The sequence below is a fragment of the Xiphophorus maculatus genome, chromosome 1 (genome assembly GCF_002775205.1).
Source record: "Xiphophorus maculatus strain JP 163 A chromosome 1, X_maculatus-5.0-male, whole genome shotgun sequence".
Taxonomy (NCBI): Eukaryota; Metazoa; Chordata; class Actinopteri; order Cyprinodontiformes; family Poeciliidae; genus Xiphophorus; species Xiphophorus maculatus.
The window spans coordinates 20024594-20033512 of record NC_036443.1 but is presented as its reverse complement, the minus strand read 5'-3'; the positions used below and the strand labels follow the sequence as shown (position 1 = coordinate 20033512).

The window sequence follows — 8919 nt, the reverse complement described above, 5'->3', positions numbered from 1 at the left end:
CCAGTTTAGTCATTTACCTTCAGTTTACAGGGTATGTATGGGAGGTTAGGTCAAAGTTTTACTCAAAAGTGGCTGAGGGTCTGATTGAATGAATCACATACCAGTGAGTCACACTTTCCAAGTTATGTAGCGATCAACACTGCACATTTCCAAATTCATACATATGTAAATATGCGGTTTTAAGAAATGTCTGACCAAATAAAACAATTGTTGCTCACCAGGTACGACATTAAACTAAAATTAAATTACATTCACAATGCAGTGCTGACACACTTAATTTAAAATGAGTCTGTTACTGTTTGCTTCGATCACTTCACCAAGAATGTCAGGTCCTCCTGAACAATTCTCCATTTCATTTTCATCTCCTTATGGGAGTGCATAAATACTCCTGTTATTCTAATCTTCGAGCTGTGTGCCACTGTTTGATTGGCTGACGGCTGATGACTCATTTCAACAGGCTGGTGTGGGGCTGGCAAGAAGAGGGATGGGTAGGCGGTTGTGAAAAGGGGGAGCAGAAGGTGGGAGTGAAGCTCCCTCCACTCCCCCCAACATACGCCTGCATGAGCACTGGTGCGCAGTGTTGTTGATGGAGCACGCTGTTTCTCACATCACAATTCACAACATAAAAACCTGCAACTTAATATATAAAACCACTTCTAAAATCCCCCCATCCCTAATACTTTATTCCCTCAGCTATTGTTGTCTTTAGGCATACTTGGGGAGAGATACTGCCTACAGGAAAGGGAGGAAGAGAGACTGATCAGAGAATCTGCAGCCCCCCAACCTTTCCTTCTTTCCTTCCTTCACTCTGCTGCTGCTCCACAGTCTGTGTGAAAGGCAAAGGGAGGGAGAGGCAGCGGAGGAAGAGCTGCTGTTTGTCTCTGAGGCGCGGAGGGAAGAGGAGTGAACTGCGAGGTGCAGAGCAGAAACCAGTCAGTCTTCTGGTTCATGCCGGTGTGACCAACTCAGCCTAGTCTCTGCGCACTTCTGCCACTGTCTGAGCAGCCTCTGTCTCTCACACACACTCTCACACACCGCCAGGAGTCTGACATCAGCATCACAAGCAGGTAAGTCGGGATGAAATCAGGTTTAAACAATGAGCTGCTTCAGGCAATGATTCATTATTATTGTTTATATATTTTCTGATGATTTAACTGTTTGCAACAAATTCAACGATTGATTGCTGACACTTGCTATGAGATGAGGTGTATCTACCTTTGTTGTGCGCGTTGATGTGAGAGGTGTGGGTGTTTCTTTCTTTCTTTCTTTTTATTTTATTGTTTTTACATGTGCATGATCGCTCAGACTTGAAGGGAAGTGTTGCACCTTCCTGAGTTGAAATTATCATATTTCAGCCCTATTTTTACTATGAGTGAATCCATGTGTGTGACTAGGTTTACAGGGAACATGTTCTGGCTCCCATACTGATCTCTCACCGGTTCTTAGAAGCAGACAAACACGAGAAAACACAATGTAAACAGTGGCGTCTCAGCTGCCGCGCTTAAGGCAGACTATAGTATCTGCTGGAATGCAGATTGAGCAGCCCGCAGTGGGTCTGCGTGGAGTTTAGCGACAACTGTCAGGAGGAGCCACAGGCTTTTGTGTTTTTCACTGTTTTTCCTGAGCTTAGTGAGAGCTTTTGGCACAAACTGCGCAAGAGATTTTCTGCAGTCATTCTTAACTGGTGTGTGGCTTTGACACAGTCAGAAGACAAGGTGGTACAAGACTAAAATCATTGCTGAGGCTATTATGTAATAACTATTAAATAACTAATTTAAACAAAAGATAGTTTTTGTACATATGTCAAAAAGTAAAATTTCTATGTGTCATAGTACTCGTTTGCAAGCATGATAAAAACCTGTGCTCTGATTTAGCACCATTTCCTCCATGTTGTTTGCTGCGTAATCTCAGTGGGTTTAATGGCAGCTCTGTGTTTACTTCAGAATCCTGTGACCTACCACTTGTTGAGTCCACTTTTGTTAGAAATCTAAAAGTAAGTCCCATGCTTTATAGCACTTCAAAATTTCTTCAAAATGAAGATTTTAAAAAGGAGTGAATTGCTGTTTGAGATTATACAGAAAGACATTTAACCGCCTGAGCCATGGCCACGGCCTGAGCTGCCTTTGACAGGGAAAAATAAATCCCTGAGGTGTTTGTGTCTTTCACTGAATGCTGCTGTTGTTTGCCTTTGACTGTCAATCTGTCACAGATTGTGATGCTGAGGACTCGACCCTAGCTCCCCACCGGTCCCCCACCCTTCAATTTAACACCCCACCACCTCCACGCCATCAGTCCATCCACTCCTCCATGTTTCTCCCACCAGGTTTTCAAATGTTTGTCTTCTCGATCTCGCCGCGCGCCTCCCTCCACCCCTCTCCTCTTCGGTCGCCACAGAAACGGCTGATTCAGGAAGGGTGGGCGGGTGTCTCTGAGCTCTTGCTGCTTGCTCTGCCCCATGCGGTGCTTTCACAGTACATTTTTGCTCCTGAGCTGCTTTTATGGTCCTGATATGTTGACAGTTCAGGTGGCTCAGTCAGATGTTACACAACTCCCATCAACAACACAAAACCCGCTTGTTCAGTTACCTCAGAGTAAGTACGTCACACAGTTTTTTTTATTATTATTTTACATTTATGGAAACTGTCCTCCAACAATTTCTGAAAAGTTTGGTTGATTTTTATGATTCTGACTAATTTGGAGTACTCATACATACTGTGCTGTGAAAAGTATTTGCTTCCTTTTGCTTTTGTCACTCTCAGATATTTCAGATCATTAAAGGTAACTGGGGTAAATACAAAATACATTATTCAAATTATGTTTTAATGTTTAAAAAAGCTGTCCAGAGAAACCTTTATACGTGCGAAAAAATAACTTAACATAATAACTGGTTGTGCCAGTATTGGCAGCAATAAATACCATCAATCGTCTGTGATAATAAAAGACAATGAAGCTTTTAGATCCATGAGGAGGAATCCACCATTGGGAGGTTTCAAGTATTAGAAGTATCTTTATTGGATGTAGCTTGGAACTTTAACTAGACCACTCCAAAACCTCAATTTGGTTTTGTTAGAGCCTTTCAAAAGTGCACCTGCACATGTACTTTGAATCAGTGAATAATGATGAAGGTGCTATTGAATTTATGGTCAAAAACCTAAGGTCAGATATTCCCTTTGCGGATTTTTTTATGAGATAGCAGAATGGTTTCATCAATTATGAGTTGTCTATGTCATCATCAGGCCATCACACTACCACCACTATGTTTGACTGTGACCTGTGTTAGTTTTACTGGGTACACCTTCCAAAAAGTTCCACTTTTTTTTTTTTCTTTGTCAACAGAATTATTTTCCTAAAAACAAGACATTAAGATCTTTTTTGTTTTGTTTTTTAGGAAATGTTAGAGAAGCTATTATAGACAGTAGTGATTTTGGTCTCAAATCCACCTATTGCCAAGATTTTCTTTTTGTTGAAACTTGAACAACTAAGGCAATCAACTAACGCAAGTGCTGATCTGGACTCTTGTGATAAGTCATTAATGTTGTCTTAGATGTTGGTAAGCTTAAAAAGGTTCATTACTGCTCCATGTTTTCTCCGTTCATGGAAAATAGCTCACTAGCTGAATTTCCATTACAAATGTGCGCAAAACGTTGTCAATATTACACTGTCAAAAAAACCAACTTATTTTACAATTGCAAAATTAATTAAATAAGAAATTAAATCACACATGAATTAGTTTGTTCACATGGCATGTCATTAAAAACATGACATGCCATGATCCTTCAAGTACTTCCTGTTGTTTTGTTCTTTGTGGTTTGTGCCACTGGCAACATCTGGTTGCTGATCATGTGACTCATGGAATGAGAAAAAAGTGTTTCCATCGCAATTTTGTGAGATAAACTGACTTTGGTATGGCCCAAAAAACATCTTACTGATAGGTGTCGATAGGGGTTTATCAATAAACAGGTTTTTTTATAATTGTTGTTTCCATTAAGCAAATTTATTTTCAAAATGTCAAATTGCACAATTATATGATCAATAGAAACACAACTAGTGGAATTCGTTGAAGTGCAAAAGCCCCAGCAATAACCCCAGACAGATGAACATTATTGATTTGTATCTGATCTGCTGTTGAGTTTCTTTTGATTGTGGCCAGTTCAGCATTTAGCTGAACTAGTCGTCCAGCTAAATGCTTTTAGAAATCTTTTGGCCTACTTCTTGTAGTCAGACAGATTTTGTTTCAGTGATTTCTTAATTTAACAGGAATCTGGCCTGTATGTGACAAGTGAGTTTGAACTAATCATTCCATAAAAACTATTAATGACAGGTAATTCAAGATTGAACACATGGTGGAATACCTTTCACATAAAGCCTAGTTGGTTTGGATTACTTCTTTGTCTAAAACAAAGTATCTTTTGAAAACTGCTTGTTGTATTTACTTACATCGTTTTTGTTGGCTATTGCCATTTGTTTTACAATTGAAAACAAAATTTACAAAAATGGTAACAAAAGCAATAAACGAAAAAATATAAATTTTGGGTGGGGGTTCTACAATACTGTACATGACAGCTGGGTCAGTGACACAGAGGGTGTTTTCAGAAGCAGTTCTGAGCTGATCAATAATGTAATATACCCAGCCAAGTCATTTAATAATAGATATGCTGACCTTTCTTGTGGATGAGGTTGCTAAAACAGAGTAAATGTGATGGAGTGCCGTATTGCAGTAAAAAGATGGAAACTTTGTTAGTTCAAAAAATAACCATTTGCCTTTGTGATCACATATGAATTGATCAGAAGTGGCCTTCTTGTTTTGTGTCGTATTGTTGGTTTTGAGATATTTTTATGAAGCGCTCTGGTTGCCTTGGTGATAGTTTGTACAGTAGCTTCAAACACTGCCTTTTAGAGATGTTGGTGAGTGGGAAAATGAAACCTGTGTGGCACTGCAGTCAATTCCAAACAGGACGCTGAGAATTTGTCCTGCTGTGCCTTTTTAAAATTAAAATGGGAGACTTATGCTCTGGGGAGATAATAACAAGGACAGCCTTCATTTACTCAGTCGTGCTACATGGAAATTGAGCTTTTGATGTTTATATCTTCAATTTACAAGCAGTTTGCCGATCACGTAGTCACAGTCTTTCCAGTTCATTTCTATTGCAGGATTACTTAACATAAACACTTCCTTCAGATATTACACTTACAATGTTCTATTAAAGCCGTCACAAGAAGAGTATAATAACCATTATAAATCTGTACATCTGAAAGTATTTCATTCAGTATTCCATCTGTGTAAGAATGTTCTTTGTAATTTTTGAGAACAAAAGGTACAAGTCGAATGCTGTAGTTTTTCCTCCCTGCAGTGTTCTGCCATTACAGTCAGCGGTGACGCAGCTCCAGACTCATCCAGCACACTGCAGACCCGTCACAAGACAGAGCTAGAACAAAGAACACACACTGTCATCTAAGAGAAGAACTCAACTCACAGGCCGCCTTCACATAACACATCAAATAGAAAGGCTGCCATCAAGTGTGATGCTGTACCTGATTTGCTCATAAGTAAGGAAGATCCTCTGAACATCTCTGATGGAAGATGTTTTAGTCACTTCTGGCACTTTAAAATTATGCAGTGATTTAACCATATTAAATACATGTAATCCAAATAAAACTTAAAGAAGTACTGCAACTGTAGAGTGTGATTCAAAACCCATATCCGTCTACAAACTAGTCCAGCTAAATGTTATACAGAGGAAGAAGAAATATCTACCTTGGACAAAGTGGCTTCTTCTGGGGGTATTTTTAGTTTTTGATTTAGTTCTGTATGTCTTCTGATGACTTAAAAGTAAAATCAAATTTTCTGTAAGTAAGGCTATTGGGAGCCTCTTTTGATTTACAACATGCCTTAGGTTAGCGACATTTAATCTGGTGCCCTTAAATAAAATTCAAGTTGCCTTCTTATGTTATATATGAAGTTATATAACTCAAAGCTGTATTATGTCTTCCTTTTAAAAAAACATTTGTACTGTGAGCATTAGTAAATTTAAAACACAAAATAGAAATATTATTCTACATATCATTAATTGCTAAGAAGATTAGCAAATTAGAATCTTGGCTAAAGTATCCTGGTTAGAAATAGATGGGTAATAATGATATTATAAAACTTCAGAAACTTTTGCGGGTGACCTATGTGTTAACCTTGGCAGATAAAAATGAGCCACATAACTCGTAGAAGTAAATGGACTGCGAGGAAATTAGTTGAATCATGTTCTGTTAAATGTCAGAGGTTCAGACGACCTGATTTGATTCCCATGTGGAGTGAAAGGTGAAATATATTTATCCTGCAACCACTTGTTACCACAATCAAGCTCCCTTTGAAGTGGATGTAGGATTGCTCCCCATGGCTCTTTCCTGTCTGATGACTAATGTCCTCCCAAGTGCTAAACTAAAGCCTCCAAACTGGTAAGAATAAACCAATCATTAGCTTGCTCATTACCGTAGTGCTGAGATTTCAGCACTGTGATTCGATCTTACCAAACTCCTGTAATTGTCCCCAAAGCTACTCCTTGGCCTTGTTTGTGACATTATTCAGGACTTATTAACATCAACATCCTGACTTACTTTGGTTCTTTAAATACTGATTGACTATTAATATTCCATAGTTATTGTCATATAAATTTACTTTGCAGTCATCTAGATGCAGTTTTACTTTGATCTACTTTTCGGCTCTGTTATTCTAGGTATGAGCAACCTCACTGATTGATGCTGTTTCAACTTATTTGACAATTTATAATTTGAGACAATAATAATTTGAGTAGATGCAAGAGTAGTTTTCAACCCCTGTGTGAAAATACCATTGTATTTTGACGTTTTGACTATGACGTTACCACCTGAATTTCAATCTATTGTCATCTGCAACCACTTTTAAAGCTTCTTTTCAGAGAAAATTCAGAAAATCAGAGGATTAATCCACACATCCACCATAAAGTCAGTACCAATGCTGTGCCCAAACAAAACAAATACAGGAAAAATGACCTAATTTCAAATACTTAATTAAAAAACCCTAGAGGAAATTATAAGTCAACTAAGCTCCAGTTCCTGCTGTCTGGATGTCCTACCCACACATTTCTTTAAGAAAGTCCTGCCTGTTATTGCTAATGATCTGATCCAAAAAGTAAACTCATCGCTCTCATCAGGCGTTTTCCCCCAGGCTTTGAAAACAGCAGTAGTCAAACCACTTATAAAAAAGAACAATCTGGACAAATCACTAATGCAGAATTACAGGCCGATCTCCAACCTCCCATTCATCAGCAAAGTTATTGAAAAAGCTGTGTGTAAACAATTAAATAGCTTCCTAACTATAACCAACCTCTTTGACTCCTTCCAGTCTGGTTTTCATGCTCACCACAGCACAGAGACCACCCTCGTAAAAGTGTTCAATGACATCCATATAAATACGGACTGTGGGAGAACCACAGTGCTGGTTCTGTTGGACCTCAGTGCAGCTTTTGACACTGTCGACCATGACATATTACTGAATCGATTGGAGAGTTGGGTCGGACTCTCCGGTCCAGTGCTTAACTGGACCGGAGATGCAGATGACAACTATGCAGATGACACACAGCTCTACATTGGAGGCCTTAGACCCGCGGACGTCGCGGGTTCGACTCCCGGTCCCGATGACCTCTGCTGCATGTCCTCCTTCAAAAAATGGCGTCGGCTCAGCTGGCTGCCTGCAGACACAGCTCCTGTCGTGTGCTGTAACTGTGAAATAATTTCCCTGCTGGGCTGAATAAAGTAAAAATTATTATTACTATTATTATTATTATTATTATTATTATTATTACGATGTCACCAGGAGACTCAGAGCCCATCCAATCACTGAACAGATGCTTAGAACAGATAAATGTGTGGATGTGCCAAAACTTTCTCCAGCTGAACAGAAACAAAACTGAAGTTATTATTTTTGGACCTAAAGAGGAACGATCTAGAGTCAATGCACAGCTTCAGTTATTACAACTGAAAACCAGCGATCAGGCCCAAAACCTGGGAGTAGTGATGGACTCTGACCTGAACCTACAGAGCCACATAAAGACAGTTACAAAGTCGGCCTTCTATCACATGAAGAACATTTCCAGGATTGAAGGACTAATGTCTCAGCCAGATCTAGAGAAACTCATCCATGCATTCATCTTCAGTCGCATTGATTATTGCAACAGCGTCTTCACAGGTCTGTCCAACAAATCAATGAAACAGCTGCAGCTGATCCAGAACACTGCTGCTCGCGTTCTCACTAAAACCAGGAAGATAGAGCACATAACACCAGTTTTAAAGTCCCTCCACTGGCTCCCTGTAGCTCAAAGAATAGACTTTAAAATACAGTTGTTAGTTTACAAATCACTGAACGGCTTAGCACCACAATACATTAAAGACCTGCTGCTGTTGTATCAGCCTTCCAGACCTCTCAGGTCTTCCAGTTCTGGTTCTGCTCTGCATCCCCAGAACCAGAATCAAATGAGGAGAAGCAGCTTTCAGCATCTATGCACCACAAATTTGGAACAAACTTCCAGAAAACTGTGAAACAGCTGAAACACTGACTTCCTTTACATCTCGACTTGAAACCCACCTGGTTAGAATTGTATTTGAAACGTAATCAATTACAAATTTAATGATGGAGCTTTACTTAATGTCGTGTTTTGATTGTTGATTCTATGTTGCATTGTGTTTCTGTGTTTGATATGATGTAAAGCACTTTGAAATGCCTTGCTGCTGAAATGTGCTATACAAATAAAATTTGATTTGATATTTTCATGGTAAATTATTAATTATGATTAACCCCAAATTTGGCTTAGTTTCATAAGTGTCATAAGAGCCTAATTACCCCCAGATTTGAAGAATGAAGAACCTAGAATCTGCTAGCCCATCTAACATTTT

The 8919-nt window shown here is 39.1% G+C and overlaps 1 protein-coding gene across 1 annotated transcript in view; it reads left to right on the top strand.

Moving 5' to 3' along the window:
• The first annotated feature begins 576 nt into the window (after positions 1 to 576).
• LOC102217015 (prickle-like protein 2) overlaps positions 577 to 8919 on the top strand; it is a 48707-nt gene continuing 40364 nt past the window's right edge. The window contains exon 1 of the mRNA XM_023335755.1: positions 577 to 1067. The gene's annotated coding sequence lies outside the window, so the exon portion shown is untranslated. The remainder of the gene's footprint in view (positions 1068 to 8919) is intronic.